The sequence below is a fragment of the Lissotriton vulgaris genome, chromosome 2_1 (assembly GCF_964263255.1).
Source record: "Lissotriton vulgaris chromosome 2_1, aLisVul1.2, whole genome shotgun sequence".
In the NCBI taxonomy this organism is placed as follows: domain Eukaryota; kingdom Metazoa; phylum Chordata; class Amphibia; order Caudata; family Salamandridae; genus Lissotriton; species Lissotriton vulgaris.
The window spans coordinates 2023759252-2023776289 of NC_141687.1; the positions used below are offsets into that span (position 1 = coordinate 2023759252).

Sequence of the window (17038 nt, forward strand, 5' to 3'; positions counted from 1 at the left end):
CAAAAAGTGACTAATGTTGCTAAGCAGTTGATATTGCCCCAATGTTAAAATTAACACCCCATCCACTGTACAATACAAGCATTGGAAATGCAATAGGTGTCGGATTTATTTGAGTTAGAGCTAATGGCATTGTAAATGGCAATGTCTTTTACCCATGTATTATGGAGTGTATGCATGTGGTGTGTAATGGAATTATGTGGTTTGGATTGGAATTGTTCACTCTGCACTCACCACTCACTACTCTGCACTCACTACTCACTACTCTGCACTCACTACTCACTACTCTGCACTCACTACTCACTACTCTGCACTCACTACTCTGCACTCACTACTCTGCACTCACTACTTTGCACTCACTACTCACTACTCTGCACTCACTACTCACTACTCTGCACTCACTACTCACTACTCTGCACTCACTACTCTGCACTCACTACTCTGCACTCACTACTCTGCACTCACTCACTACTCTGCACTCATTCACTACTCTGCATGCACTACTCACCACTCACTACTCTGCACTCACTACTCACTACTCTGCACTCACTACTCACTACTCTGCACTCACTACTCACTACTCTGCACTCACTACTCTGCACTCACTACTCTGCACTCACTACTCACTACTCTGTACTCACTACTCACTACTCTGCACTCACTCACTACTCACTACTCTGCACTGACTACTCACTACTCTGCACTCACTACTCACTACTCTGCACTCACTACTCACTACTCTGCACTCACTACTCACTACTCTGCACTCACTACTCACTACTCTGCACTCACTACTCACTACTCTGCACTCACTACTCTGCACTCACTACTCTGCACTCACTACTCTGCACTCACTACTCTGCACTCACTACTCTGCACTCACTACTCTGCACTCACTACTCTGCACTCACTACTCACTACTCTGCACTCACTACTCACTACTCTGCACTCACTACTCTGCACTCACTCACTACTCACTACTCTGCACTCACTACTCACCACTCACTACTCACTACTCTGCACTCACTACTCTGCACTCACTACTCTGCACTCACTACTCACTACTCTGCACTCACTACTCACTACTCTGCACTCACTACTCACTACTCTGCACTCACTACTCTGCACTCACTACTCACTACTCTGCACTCACTACTCTGCACTCACTACTCACTACTCTGCACTCACTCACTAATCAGCTCTCACTCACTACTCACTACTCTGCACTCACTACTCACTACTCTGCACTCACTACTCACTACTCTGCACTCACTACTCTGCACTCACTACTCACTACTCTGCACTCACTACTCTGCACTCACTACTCTGCACTCACTACTCACTACTCTGTACTCACTACTCACTACTCTGCACTCACTCACTACTCACTACTCTGCACTCACTACTCTGCACTCACTACTCACTACTCTGCACTCACTACTCACTACTCTGCACTCACTCACTAATCAGCTCTCACTCACTACTCACTACTCTGCACTCACTACTCACTACTCTGCACTCACTACTCACTACTCTGCACTCACTACTCTGCACTCACTACTCACTACTCTGCACTCACTACTCTGCACTCACTACTCTGCACTCACTACTCTGCACTCACTACTCACTACTCTGTACTCACTACTCAGCACTCACTCACTACTCACTACTCTGCAGCACTCACTACTCTGCACTCACTACTCTGCACTCACTACTCACTACTCTGCACTCACTACTCACTACTCTGCACTCACTACTCACTACTCTGCACTCACTACTCTGCACTCACTACTCTGCACTCACTACTCTGCACTCACTACTCACTACTCTGCACTCACTACTCTGCACTCACTACTCACTACTCTGCACTCACTACTCACTACTCTGCACTCACTACTCACTACTCTGCACTCACTACTCTGCACTCACTCACTACTCTGCACTCACTACTCTGCACTCACTCACTACTCTGCACTCACTACTCTGCACTCACTCACTACTCACTACTCTGCACTCACTCACTACTCTGCACTCACTACTCTGCACTCACTACTCTGCACTCACTACTCTGCACTCACTACTCACTACTCTGCACTCACTACTCACTACTCTGTACTCACTACTCTGCACTCACTCACTACTCACTACTCTGCACTCACTACTCTGCACTCACTCACTACTCACTACTCTGCAGCACTCACTACTCTGCACTCACTACTCTGCACTCACTACTCTGCACTCACTACTCTGCACTCACTACTCACTACTCTGCACTCACTACTCACTACTCTGCACTCACTACTCTGCACTCACTACTCTGCACTCACTACTCTGCACTCACTACTCACTACTCTGCACTCCCTACTCACTACTCTGCACTCTGCACTCACTACTCTGCACTCACTCACTACTCTGCACTCACTACTCTGCACTCACTACTCTGCACTCACTACTCTGCACGCACTCACTACTCTGCACTCACTCACTACTCTGCACTCACTCACTACTCACTACTCTGCACTCACTACTCTGCACTCACTACTCTGCACTCACTACTCACTACTCTGCACGCACTACTCACTACTCTGCACTCACTACTCTGCACTCACTCACTACTCACTACTCTGCACTCACTACTCTGCACTCACTCACTACTCACTACTCTGCACTCACTACTCTGCACTCACTCACTACTCTGCACTCACTACTCTGCACTCACTCACTACTCACTAGTCACTACTATGCACGCACTACTCACTACTCTGCACTCACTACTCTGCACTCACCACTCCGCACTCACCACTCTGCACTCACCACTCTGCACTCACCACTCTGCACTCACCACTCTGCACTCACCACTCTGCACTCACCACTCACTACTCACTACTCACCACTCTGCACTCACTACTCACTACTCTGAAAGCAGGCAAGGCTACTGACTAATTTTACACTGGTCACGGTTAACACTCTTTTCTAGAAGAGAATAGACACGTTTATCTTGGTGGGTTGAATTTAAAAAAACACATGGTGTCCAATAAAGAATAGGTGATCAGTAACGTGCACGCTCCGAGAGCAGACTGTACTGAATGTTCTGTGTACATTAGCAGAATCCTTCAAAGCACATCTGACATCATTCTTTGCTCCCGCCATTCAGGTACTTTACACTGCAAACACTCCCGCAAGTCCATGCAATTAGAGGACATAACATTCTGAACAAGCACCTACCTCTCGGTCCCCTCACTGCCTTGCCAAACTTCGCGATGCCGGCCAGGAAGAGAGGAGTGATCGGCGCGCGGCGGGCACGGTGGCGCCGTGAGCGTGCGCGCGACTGAATCCGCGCGTGGCCAGCACTTGTCGCACCTCTCCCATTGAGAATGCTGGGCGCGTGCCCAGCTCTTGTCTTCTTTTGTCGGCTTTGGAGACTGAAACGATTGCAATAATTCTCTGGCCGTAATAGATTAATTATAAATCTCAGAAGTAGGGAATCAAGGCTGGACTGGCCGCAGCGGGCACCGGGCAATCTTCCGGTGCGCCGCACAGGTTTGGGGCTGGTTTTGGACCCCTGTGGGCCGTTTTTGTTACAGGGCCGTTTTTGCAGCATAGCTGCAAAATCGTCCCTGTATCAAAGCGGCCGAAAACTGGCCCCGGCAAAGAGCTCGGTGGCACCTACAACCCCATCCCCCTTCCCCGAGTGGGGAGGCAGGCCGGCCGAAAAGTTTGCCAGGGCCGGTTGTGGTTCCCAGTCCGGCCCTGTAGGGTATCCCAATTTTTTTAAAGCATGACTTATGTAAATGTAAATGTATTGCGATTTATATAGCGCACGTATCACCCGAAGGCATCAAGGCGCTTGCCTTGGGAACCCGTCCTGGTATTCCCCTGTGAGATAACCCCAGCAGGGTATCCACAAGGTGAAAGCCAGGCATCCCGCCGCGAGGGGCCGTAGTTGAGATTAAGCAAGCTATTTTCCAGACTTGCAGAGTTTGAACCCGTGAGTCAAGTAGGCACCGGAACGAAAATTATCGAGTCCGCGGAATTTTTGAGCCCAAGACCCGCCGAGGTGGGGAAGTGATCCCTGGTCCAGGACCGATCTCAGCTGCCGCCTCTAACCCCTGAGCCACACTTCTCCACTTATGGACATTTTCTATTCCCCTCACTGTTAGTCACTCCTAAATGTTTCAAAATAAATATTTCAAAATAGAGACCTGCACAGGCCTCTATGGCTCAGCAAATACGCCGATCCTTTATCGGAATATTAAGAACTTTAATTATGTGTCTTTAATTAGTAGGTGTTTTCTCCAATGCACCATGCCCCAAGTTTAAGTGCAATTAAGTGTTATTTTTTAATTCATCACCAATATTTTGTTCTTTTTTTTTAGGAAATGCTTCGTCTGAATAGCCTCTGATTGCTGGGTTTAATCATTTGCTGAACAGTGTTATTAACTTCTTTTGATGGTTCTATGCTTTGTCTGTTTTACAGCAGGAGCTTTTGTTTCGTGTTCTGTTTTTTGATCTTTAATCTGCTTTGGTTATTATGAGGCATGATCGTTTCATTCAACATCACTTGTGAAAATTGCTATGAATATTGGATTTGCACTATGTCCCCTGGTAGATCTGGCCTCATTGGCGTGAGTCTCCCTTCCATTTTTGACAGATTGCCTCCTCTTTTTTTATGTTTTTGCTGGTTTTATGCTTTGGGCACTGTGCCACTGCTAATCAGTGCAAGTGCTCCCTATGTTAAATTAATGTACTATTTGGATATTTCATGATTGGGTTATTTGATTTATCTATCAGCCCCTAGTACAGTGCACCATGTGTGCCCAGGGCTTGTAAATCAAATGGTGCTGGTGGGCTTGCAGCACTGGTTGTGCCACCCACAGAAGCAGCTTGTAAAGTGTGTCTCAGGGTTGCCATTGCAAGGCCTGTGTGCAGTCTAGCACTGCCATGTCGACTTAGCCAAGTGCACCCACTTGCCAGTCCCTAAACCTTCCCTTTGCTTCATATTAGACACTCCTATGGTAGGCCCAAGGGCCAGGTGCAATGTAAATATAAGATAGGACATGCTCTGATGTGTGTAGAATGTTCTAATAGTGAATTACAGCCATTTTCGTGTTTCACTATTGAAGGCTACCTGTTCTCATAGGCCAGAATGGGCATATAGATTATTACATTTTTATAATCCTAACTGACTCAGGGAACATTGTTAGTATGGCAGTGTGGCTCACTGGTTAGAGGAGGCAGACCTGGAAGCAGAGGTCAGCCCGGGACCAGGGTTCAATTCCCGGCTCGGCGGGGGTCTTGAGTCTTGAGTCTTAAAATGTCAATTCTCGCTCCGGTGCCTACTCGATTCATGGGTTCACACTCTGCGACTCTGGGCAATAGCTTGCTTAATCTCCACAACGGCCCCTCGTGGCGGGATGCCTGGCTTTCACCTTGCGGATACCCTGCTGGGGTTATCTCACAGGGGAATACCAGGAAGGGTTCCCTAAGCAAGCGCTTAGAAACCGCTCGGTGATTAGCGCTATATAAATTCCTGTACATTTACATAAAATACATCTTTTAGTAAAGTTGGTTTTAAAATTCTGTGTTTGAAAATACCACTTTTAGAAAGTAGGTATTTTCTTGTCTAACTATCCAGGCCTGCCTCTGCTAGGTTGTGTATTCCTTGTCTGGGTTTGTGAGTGACAGCGCTGGGGGATTCCAGGAGACAGGCTGGGGCAGCCTGGCGGTGAATAGAGAGATCTGCATCTAGATGGGAGGGAGGAGTTGCACCTGGGACATGAATAGGGCTGGGCCTTCCCTCTACAATGCTGACTCCACCCCCTGTGGTTTGTCTGATGTCTCTGCACTGCACTGTGAGACTAGAGGAGGAATCATGTCAACAGAGTGCTCCTGAGCTATATCTTCCCTCCCCTGTGCTGGCTCCACTTCCTGTGGGGCGGCTGATGTCTTTGCCCTGCACAGTGAAAGGAAGAAGAGAGTCATGTAAACAAAGTGCTCGGGAACTGGTTTGGTCTAGGCATAGGCCTCTCTGCCTTCAGAGAACAAAGTATTTTGGGGTATAAATATTGGAACCCTGATCCCAAGAAATTAGAAGGACCAAGGAAACTGCAGCAGTTTGGACTGCCCCTCTGCCAGTGTGCTGTTTGCTGGGTTGGCTTGCAGTGGGTGCTTCATTGCCAAGGGAAAGGAAAAGGAACTTTTGAAAGAGTTTTCATCTACAGAATATTCTCCAAGGGCTTGAACCGCGCTTCCCTCCTGCTGAAGTCTCAGGGACAATAGACTTCACCTCTAGCCCCCTCCTGAATTTCCTTGTTGGGAATTCTGACTCCAGTCACTTGCGTGCCGCTGGGAGCTGGAAGTGCGACGCATTGAGAAGAAGTGTGTCGCTGCCGCAGCTAAAATCATCGCATCACCGGAGAAGCGAGCTTTCGCGGCATCTCCCTGGAAGCGTGTTCATCGAAGCTGCTTTGCTGTCGCATCACCGGAGAAGCGTGACGCCAATGTGAGAGTCGCCATCGCATCACCGGAGAAGCGTGTCGCAGGGCCTGTCGTGGCTCCAAAGTACAGAGTTGTCGCAAGGCTGCCAGGGCATCATCGCATCGTCATCGCATCGCTGCAGCAAGGGCACCATCTTCTTGCATCGCAACAGGATTGTTGCATCGCATTAGGACGCCATCTTGCGCACCACAACAGGCCCGCAGGCTGAGAATCTACGCATCACCTCCGCACCGGTAAGGCTCATGACGATTCTTATACTCTGCACAAGCATTGAGGAAGGACGCAACCGTTCCCCCAGGTCACGGAACTGACGCATCTCCCCTTTTGCGAGCCTTTTGTTCACTTTGCGTTACGCATCCAGGTACTTTGTTGAGAACTTTGTCGCATTTACCAACAACTTGAACTAAGAGACTTTAATCATCTTTTAAGTAATCTTAAGCGTAGTATTGTGGATTTTTGTCATTTGTGGTCTTGTGTTAAGTCTATATAAAGAATACTTATTTTTATTAAACCTGTGTTGTGTCCATCTGTAGTGTGTTCACTGTATTACTGTGTATTTTCACTAATGCTTAACACACTACCTCTGAGATAAGCCTGTCTGCTCGTTCCAAGCTTCCAAGTCAGTGAGTATGGGTTATTGAGGAGTGTAATCCCCTTATCCTGACTTGGAAGTAAGGATCCCTATTTGGACAAAGGTGAATACCATTGCCAACTAAAGACCCCAGATCCAACATCCCCTATTCACATTAAAATGGGCCGAATCTAATCTTTTTCTGTGCGTAGGTTCACAAGTGTGTGTGATGCATGCAGGGTGTCAGGTGCGGCAATGGGCATACATCCCAGGCCTGCAGCCATGGATGGACACCGCAGGTCTGTTATGAATATTCAGACTCTGACATGAAGTCAGGAGGTGAATATACGACAAAAACGTTCCTTTTCCTGGGCTTTACGCCATCCTTACCTTTGTCCAGGAGAGTAAATCCCTAGATGGGATCGGCATCCAGATGTACAGTGGTCCAGAGGGCCGCGAGCAGTATGTCAGCTGTATGCGCTCTGGAGCAGCAAGTCAGGCAGCATGTGCTCTGGAGCAGCACGTCAGGCAGCATGCGCTCTGGAGCTGCACGTCAGGCAGCATGCGCTCTGGAGCTGCACGTCTGGCAGCATGCGCTCTGGAGCAGCACGTCCGGCAGCATGCACTCTGGAGCAGCACGTCCGGCAGCATGCACTCTGGAGCAGCACGTCAGGCAGCTTGCGCTCTGGAGCAGCACGTCAGGCGGCATGCGCTCCGGAACAGCATGTCAGGCAGGAAGTGCTCTCGTACTGGCATGGAATGTGTAGCGCGGCGGTGCCACCTGCAAGCTAGGGAGCAGCAGCACTTTAATTAAGAGAGACAACACAGCACTTTCATTCTCTTGGCCGGAAGACCCAGAGCGGTCTCCGGCCGTTTATTTATCCCCTCTGGTCGAGCCTGCCCCAAGGGGTGTATGCGTGTGTGAAAACAGCTACATTGTGAGAGAGAGCCTGGGTGGCTCTCTACATCGCTCCTTTCTTTCGGCACCAGACCATTGGGTCATCCCAGTTCATGGAGACATATATACAAAGTCTTTCAGTCTGTGATTTGGCACAGGGTTCGGTCGGAGACCATATTTCTGGCTCCAGGAGCTGGAACTGGCCACTGCGCAGGATGGAATATCCATGGATGAATCAGGTGCTTCATCAGAAGGAGCTGACCCAGCCACAGGGGCAGTACCGATGCTCACCTGTCTGGGCCACTCCGGTGACTGACTCACCGTTCCTGGTGAGGCAGGTGGGGATAGACTCAGGATTGTCTCTGGATAATCAGACATTTCATGGCCAGGCTCATTCTCGCCTGTCTTTTTGAAGCTGGACACATTTCTCGTGACGGAGTGCTGTCCCCTCTGAGCAGTGACCATGGTCCCTACCCGGTCCCCCACTCTTAGCTGGGGGCCTTGTGCCTGACGGGCTTCGCTAGCCTTACAGGTCGTCGTCTTCCTCCTTGCCTGAACCGCTTCATTGTCTCGCTCTGAGGGCACCCACGTCGGCTCTGACAGGATACTGTCTCGCATGGCTGTTTTAACAGCAAATGAGACTGTGCACACTTGGTGGTGCTGTGAGGTGTCTGTCGATAGGCACCAAGGAATTGGTCCTGAGCTGTCTTGGCGTCTTCCCCTTGGTCCACGGCGATGCGCAGTGCTTGGTTAACTGTCCGTATCAGACGTTCCACCTCCCCGTTGGCTTGAGGCCACAGCGGGGTGATCTTCCAGTGATGAATCACCTTGCTCTCAAGGTACTCCTGGAATTCTCTGCCCTGGAACGGAGGTGAATTGTCAGACTTGACCTCCTCGGGCAGTCTCATCATTGCAAATGTCTAGTCAAACACTCTCTTCACATAAGTGAACGCAGTTGATGTCACCACCTCCACAACAGAGAACTTTGAAAACGAGTCTACCATGACCAGCATGGGATGTCCATCAGGGAAACTCCCAAAGTCCAGGCTTACTTTTACCCAGAGGTCTCACTAGGTACTACAGTAATCACAGGCGCAGGAACTCCTGGCCTGGCACTGTCTCACCATCTCCTCCACCATGGAGTCCATTGTGGGGAATCAGACCTTGTTGAGCAGCCTGGCCTTCGTTTTGGCCATCCCCTGGTGGCCGACATGTGCCAGTGTAAGAATCCGCTTCTGTAGCCTTTCAGGTGTCCTGGTAGAACAACTCCTTGCACCCCAACACTGAGCATGTGGCGTACTTGCCAGAGCTGATGTCGTACATGGCTGACCTCCGTCTGGAGAGGGCGGGTCCCATCCATGAATTGTGCCGATCCGTTGTTCTCCAGTGCAGCTTATACCCGTGACAGTGTATAATCTTCTTTGGTGCCACAGCCGATCTCCTCAAATGTCATGGTTATGGGGCACGCCCCTTGCGACACCATTTTCACGACTGCTTTGGTGCTGCACGCATCCATTGAAGGATCTGGAGGTGACGTGGACTCCGGGTGGCGTGAAAAGTAGGTAGCCGGGTTGTGGGCCCCTGGACGGAACACAACCTTGAAGTTGTAGGACTGCAGCTGCACCTTCCATTGCTCACTACTCGGGGGGCACCAGTCTGGAGGAGCCTGCGAAGAGTGGTAGTCAAGGCTTGTGGTCGTCACGACCTGGAATTCTTGACCACACAGGTAAAGGTAAAAATGTTGGCATGCCCTCTTTATGGCCGGGGCCTCCCTCTCAATTTGGGCGTACCTTGTCTTCATGTTGGTGTGGGCCTTACTTGCGTATGCTACTGGCCTCTAGTCGTCAGGGCTGTGTTCCTGAAGGAGGACTGCTCCCAGGCCCACTGGGCTGGCGTCAACAATCAGTTCAGTGCGCCGTCCCGGATGGAAGTAGGCCATTACTGTCTTGTCCAGCAGTCCTGCCTTGATGTCAGTGAATGCTTTGTTGGCAGCCCCAGTCCACTCCCACTTGTGATCATTGCGTGTGAGAGCACGGAGAGGCTCCGACATGGCAGCAAGGCTTGGAATTAACCACCCACAATACGTGGCCATGCCGAGAAAGCTTCTTCCTTCTGTGGGGTTCTTCGGCATGCTGGCTGCTCGGATGGCTGCAGCCTTCTTGGGGTCCACTCAGAGTCCCTCCTGGGTGAAGGTATACCCCAAGAAATCGACAGACTCTTGGTAAAACGAGCACTTGGCCTTGTGGAGGGTTAAACCGCAGTCTTCTAGTCTCTTCAGGGCGGCCCGAAGATGATTGTGGTGATCCTCTAACGTGTCTGAGAACACCAGTATGTCATTACTGAGGTTAATCACGCCTTGCAACCCTGACAGTGTTTCTCTGACGGCGTTTTGAAATACTACGGCGGCCGACGACACCCCAAAGCTGAGCCTCTTGTACCTTCGGAGACCAACGTGTGTCGAGATGGTGGTTATATACCTACTCTTGGGTTCAAGTTCCAGCTGGCGGTACCCGGCGTTCAAATCCAGTTTAGAGAACCATTTGGCTCCGTTTAGGTCTGCCACTATATCATTCATGGTGGGAGTAATGTGGCGTTCTCTTTTGACGGCTGTGTTCGTTATCCTAATGTCCACACAGAGCTGGATGGCTCCGGGCTGCTTGGGCTTGGGAGCCACGAACAGCGGGGACAACCATGGGGTGGGGCCAGAGACATTCTCAATCACGTCGAGATCTTCGAGTTTTCTTAGCTCTTCTTCCACCTGCGGGCGAAGGTTGAACGGCACTCTCCGGTGCCTGAGGCGACTGGTCTCACAGAGGGGTCAATGTGGAGTTTGAATTTCTTGCCCTTGAGTTTCCCTAGTCCTGTGAATAGAGCCGGAAACTCCTTCAGAATGGCTTCGGCGGGTGAGTCATGGATCTGGTTCGCAAAAAAGACGAGCCCCAGGTCTTCCGCTGTGTGGCAGCTGAGCAGTGTCTCCTTTCTTCCCTCCGTGATGTGGAACCTGGTGTCTTTGGTGCACTTTCCGCTGGCGACTATGACCTGGATGACTCCTCGGAGAGGAAGTGGATCGGTCCATCCGTAAGTGTAAATCCGTGCCCTAGACGTGCAAGCGGGGGTCGTGGTGACAGGCGGTCGTATTGTTCTGAGTCCATCACTTTGACAGAGGCACCGGTGTCGATGAGGGCCTGAACGGCTGTGCCTTCCACTGAGACGGAGCACATTGGAGGTGGTCTTCGGTGACAGTCCGTCCTGCTGACGTACGACACCACAAACACCTCATCGTCATCGTCTTCAAAAACAGGATATCGTTCCTGCTGCTGAGCCTCCGCTGCCTACGGCGAATCGTCGAGAGAGATCTGGCGAACACTTTGTGACATGCCTCTTGGCTTCGACGGAGTCTGTCTGAACCGTCCGCCACAGCACACTTTGGCGTAGTGATTGAGCCTGCCACAGCGAAAGCATGTCTTCCTCTTTGCCCCACAGACGCTGTCGCTTACTGGTCTTCTCCACAGTATCCACACTGTCCGCCTGGTGGTGGTCTAGGAGCTTGACGAGCTGTGTTGGGGCATCTTTAGATTGCCTCGACCCACTCTTCTTTGATCTGTGGGTGTCTGGTTGCCTGTGAGGCAGCAACTGGCGTGTGTAAGGCACCCTCCATTTACTTAGCTCGGACGTCCGACAGCTCGTGGGAGCGGGCCAGGACAAGGATCTCGTCCGCGAGATCCCAGGTTGACGAAGGATCACATTTCAAAGCAGTTTGGAGCAGCTTCCCAGGATGATTTGGTCCTGTATCTCCTCCCGGTGATCCATGAAGGTGTACGTGGTGGCCAAACAGAGCAACCGTGAGTACAACAAATCGACAGACTCCATCTGCGACGCCCTCCGGAACTTGAACTTCTCGAAGTCAGGGTTGAGTTGGGGTTCAAAATGCCTGTTGAGCGCGGCGACCACTGCCTCGTAGTTGTCGTCGTTGCCCAAGTTGGGGAGCGTTTCGAAGAGGTCATAGATTTCCGAGCCTCCGTAGTAGATGAGAAGCGACCGTTTCAGGGTGCCATCGGTCTTCCCTTGTCCCTTTGAAGTAGTAGTTGAGCCGTCCAACCCACACTTTCCATGCAAGCTAGGCCGCAGCAGCGCTTTAATTAAGAGAAACAACTCAGCACTTTCACTCTCTTGGCCGGAAGAACCCGAGCGGTCTCCGGCCGTTTATTTATCCCCTTGGGTCGAGCCCGGTCCGAATGGTGTATGCGTGTGTGAAAACAGCTACATTGTGAGAGAGAGCCCGGGTGGCTCTCTACAGACTGCATGTTAATACCTTCGAATCTGAGATCAACACTATGGGCTTTTTAGAGTTTAGATCTTTGAATGCCCAGAGACCTTCCTCTATTTTACATCCTCTTCCATTATTTTTGGCTAATCGGCAGACATTGAGCTGCAGTTGGGGTGCATAGCACCTTGAATATCATTCTGATGTTACTGTGGGGCCAAAGAAGTGCTTTATGGACAGGTTAGATGTGGCCTTACATTGGTTATGCACTATTCCTGTTTCTGGGCCAGTATCTCCCCTCCTTAATACTTTTCAATCCTGGATGGGGTTTTCCCTTTGTTTTTCTCAATTTATATTGGTTTTAATCCGAAATGAATAGTAAAATCATGTGTAAACAATAATGACATTCCAGTGTTTTTCTTTGGTAAAGTTTGGTATTTATTTAAATCCTATTGAAGTGAGTCCATGAAGCATTTTCTTTATGATGAACACTCTACAATGTTCATTATGAAGTCCTTACGCTTGGGATAAAAAAACAATTTGAGTTGATAAAAATGAAGAGCAAAACCCATCCAGGGTTAATAAGTAGTGCAGAGAGGAGACACTGGCAAAGAAACATGAAAAGTGCAGACCAATCCTATGTTATTGTGCCCAAGATCAGAAGGTGATACCCCACTAGCACATGATCCTCACGCATAACAAGGAAAACTGATCGCGAACGAAGGGGTGCACTGATCCTCACTAAAACTTACTTTAGTTACCGCAGTTTGTAGCCTCGTTCCAAAGTTTCTGAAGTGTAACAATTGATTTGGGAGGACTGAGTAGATGAGGCATAATAGGATGAAATCTCTGGGCAGCTCGACTCTGTGATTATTGTGCCAGAATTTTACGAAGGATAGAAAGTTTCATACTTAGATTCTTTTGTTCTTAGTTATGGAATACAAGAAGGAAAACAAATAAACAACAGCAAGTGTTTGCATCACTTAATTGGTAATGGTGAAATCTATGTCAGACCTTGCCTTGCCTGTCTTATTGACCTGAATAACTGAAATAGGGATGTGGTTGGCAGAAAGCAGATTTCTGAGACGAGGGCAGTAGAGCAGTATATAAGGGGTCATGTAAGTAGACTTGAACCCAGGCCTCAAAAAGTTGCAAGTGTATATGAGAAGAACTGTACTACTTTATGACATTGTTGTGCTGCTTCTTGATTAAAAGACTCAAAAGTAGTTGTAGTCACGGTAGTAGGTGAAGACATGGAAAAATAAAACATAGAAACCACATTGGAGGAAACCAAATCATAGAAAAACAATTTTAAGGAACTAAAAAATGATCGAAAATTAAAGAAAACATTGTTCTTTTTAAAGAAAATCCAAAATGACATTAAACTTGGGTAGAGCCTAGGACTACTCTGGGGTCTTTGGGCTCAGGAATGGATAATATTTAGGGTGATGAGGGGTTCTTAGAGGTCAGGAATAATTGGTGTTAGGCATAGAATGGGTTTTTTAGGGTTTAGAGATGGGTGGAGTTCAGGGGTGGTGAGGACTTTTTAGGGTCCACGGATGTGTGGTTTTCAGGTGTGCGAGATTTTTTAGGTTTCAGGGACAGTGGAGTGTATGGATGTCGTGGGATTTTAGGGATCATGGATGAGCGGAGTTTAGGGCTGGTGGGGGGCTTTAAGGTTCAATTATGGGTAGCTGCTGTTGTGGTGAAGAGTTTTTAGGATTCAGGATAGGGTGGAGTTTAGGGTGGCGATGGATTTCAAGGATTCATGGATGGGTAGAGTTTAGATGTAGAAATGGGTTTTTAGGGTTCAAGGATGAGTAGTTTAGGGTCATGGATTGATGGTGCTTAAGGGTTTTTTAGAGTTCAAGGAAGGGTCGAGTTTGGGGGTACCAAGGTGTTTTAAGGGGTATGCGATAGCTGAGGTTTAGGCGTAGAAAGGGGTTTTAGGCTTCAGGAATGGGTGGGGTTAGAGGTAGTGAGTGATTTAAGGGTTCAGGGATGGCGGAACTTTTGGGTAGAAGGGCTTTTAGGCTTCAGGGATGAGTTGTTTAGAATAGAAAAAACTTTTATAGAGCGCGTAGCTACCCTGAGGCATCCCAGCACTGTTTGCAGACACAGACCAGGGGAGTGGCTCTACTAGTAAGTGGTTTTACAAAGCCAGGTTTTTAGCAAATTCCGGAAGGGCAGATTATTTTATACCTGCCGTATTTGGAGTGGCAGGGTATTCCACAATCTGGCCGCATTGTAGGAAAATGAACTGCCTCCACTTCTTGCTCTTTTTATTTTAGGTACTGTGGCAAGCAACGAGCTCGCTCAGCGCAAGCTTCTAATCGGAAGGTAAGAGATAATTAATGAATTATTGATTGCTGGTCCCTTTCCCCAAAATGATTTATGGGTGATGCAGAGTGTCATGAATTTAACACTCTCCAATATCGGGAGCCAATGTAGGGATTCCAACGAAGGTTTGGACGATTGCCGTTAAGGGACGTCCTGGAGCAAACGCGCTGCACAGTTCTGAATGATCTAGAGTCTCGCAAAAGTAATAGATAAAGTGCTTTGCCATACTCCATGCAAGAGAGAATAAACGCCTGGACCATGATCCTTCTTGCCAGGAAAGGGAGGAGAGGGAGGACTTTTCGCAGCATTCTGATGATACCGTAGCAGGTTGCAGACAGTTTTGCTGTTTGGTGTCCAATGTCAAGGACTGATCCAGCCACATGCCTGGACTTTTTTATAACTTTCTGTTATGGCGACCATCACCCCTGAGCTACTTGCGGAATGATAGCAAAAGCCCGTCACCAGCCAGTCTTAATCTCCGGCATCCAGCCCGTTTACACTCGCAGAACGAACAGTGCCCCAGTTTGAACTGCTCGCTGCCACATCTATTTACACTCAGCGCCTTTGTTGGCAATTTAGGTTTGTTGCCACAGTTATTCCTCATGCACAGTGCTATCCAATAGGATCGCAGTTTTCGGTTTATCAGTCAGCCTTTGAATCGCACACATTGAGCAGACCATTCACATGATGTTTCTCTGATGCTCACACCTCTTCGCCGCACCCACCGCATGGCTGTTGAGAAATATCCACATTGAGCGAGTCTTGCACCGCTATCAGCACCAACTAATCTTCCTAGTAAGATTAGTCAGGTCCTGTGCCGTGGACATAGCCACAGCGCCCCCCCCCCCCCCCCCCCCCATTGAAGCAATCCTGTTCTTATCATCGCTCACTCATTGAAAAACCTTTGTGGCCCTCCTAATAAAGGCACTTCCAGTGTTGAAACTCGCGTTGAGAACTTTCATCATTAAGCCACGCCATATCAGTTTATAAATGTTTGTACTAATTATATGTATGTTTATGTATTATATGTTTATGTTTAATCAACGCCTTTTTGGATCAACTGCTCACCAGTCGTTACAAATGGTGAACACATTGTATCTGATGTATAATGCACCAATTTGTATTTTTTCTGGTTTTTTATGCCTAATTTTAGATACATTTGAATAAAGCTAGATTTCCACATGTTTTATATAGTTGTCTTTCTCTTGCACTAAGTTCTAGTTATCGCCCAAGTCATGTTAAAAATATACTGATGTAAATTGAATCATTGTAACTGCCTAGGAATTTTTCTTCCATTGTAGTATTACCCTGTCCTAAGAGCTCTAGAACATAAACAGCGGGTCCTTGTTATTTGCATGATAGACTTTTTATTTGGCCTTTTGGTGGAGGGGCAGGCCCAAGGCAGTTTGGCCAGTGCAACTCTATGTTGGGGTTTATAGAGTTGCCTAGGAGCATCAGCTCCGTCTTGTCTCAGTTCAGTTTTAAAGAAGAGCGCACCATCCATTTGGCCACAAGGGCCTAGACTTGTGGGAGCATTATCTGGGGTATTCAAGGCCAGGACCAATCGTGTATCGTCTGCATAAGTGATGATTTTTATGCCAAAAGGCTGAACTATCTCCGCCTGTGGTCTCATATATATGTTAAATAACGTTAGGCTCAGGGAGGATTCCAGAGGCACACCGCATCTGAGGGCCATACGTTTTGACACTACTCCTCCCTCAAAACTTAAAAGGCGCAGTCTCCAGGTGATAACCCCTGTCACTCCTAGGTTCTTTAGTCTGAGGATCAGGGTGTTATGATTGACAGTATCAAATGGGGCGCTGAGGTCCAGGCGGATGATTGCCGCTTCGCCACTCTGGTCTAAAATCCTCCTAGACTCTTAAGCCACCACTAGGAGTGCTGTCTCTGTTCCATGTAGGGGCTGGAAGCCCGTCTGTGACGGGTGCAATAGGTTACTGGATTCTAAGAATCCTGATAGCACTATATTCACATGCCTCTGGAGGATTTTGCTAATTGTAGGGAGAAAGGAAATGGGCCGATAATTACCCATCACCTCTGGGTCTAGATTCGTTTTTTTTAGTAATGCCTTTACCATGGCACATATCCATGGGAGAGAAACCACTCCAGATGCAATTGAGGCATTAATCAGATCTGAGATGACTGGGAGAATTGTATTCTTTACTGATTTCAGTACATGAGGGGGATGGGTCCATCGGTGACCTGAATTAACCCGTGCCAGGATATTACCTAGAGAGTTTATATCCAGTTGGGGGATCCGATCCCGTGTTGCCTGGGTACTCTGAGAATTTAGGTGTGGTAAAGGGCTTTAGGGGGCAGGGATTGATGGTGTTTAGGGGTTTTGAGGGCTCAGTGATGGATGTTGTTTACGGGTAGTGATGGATCCGAGAATTAAAAGCATCCAAAGTAATCGTCTAACAATGTAGACAATATAAATATGTCCCCTGAAGTA

At 48.5% G+C, this 17038-nt stretch overlaps 1 protein-coding gene across 1 annotated transcript in view; it reads right to left on the reverse strand.

Annotated features, from left to right (window-relative positions):
* Positions 1-17038, reverse strand: part of LOC147733673 (transient receptor potential cation channel subfamily M member 7-like) — a 1613265-nt gene that overhangs the window by 102384 nt on the left and 1493843 nt on the right. The window lies entirely within an intron of this gene.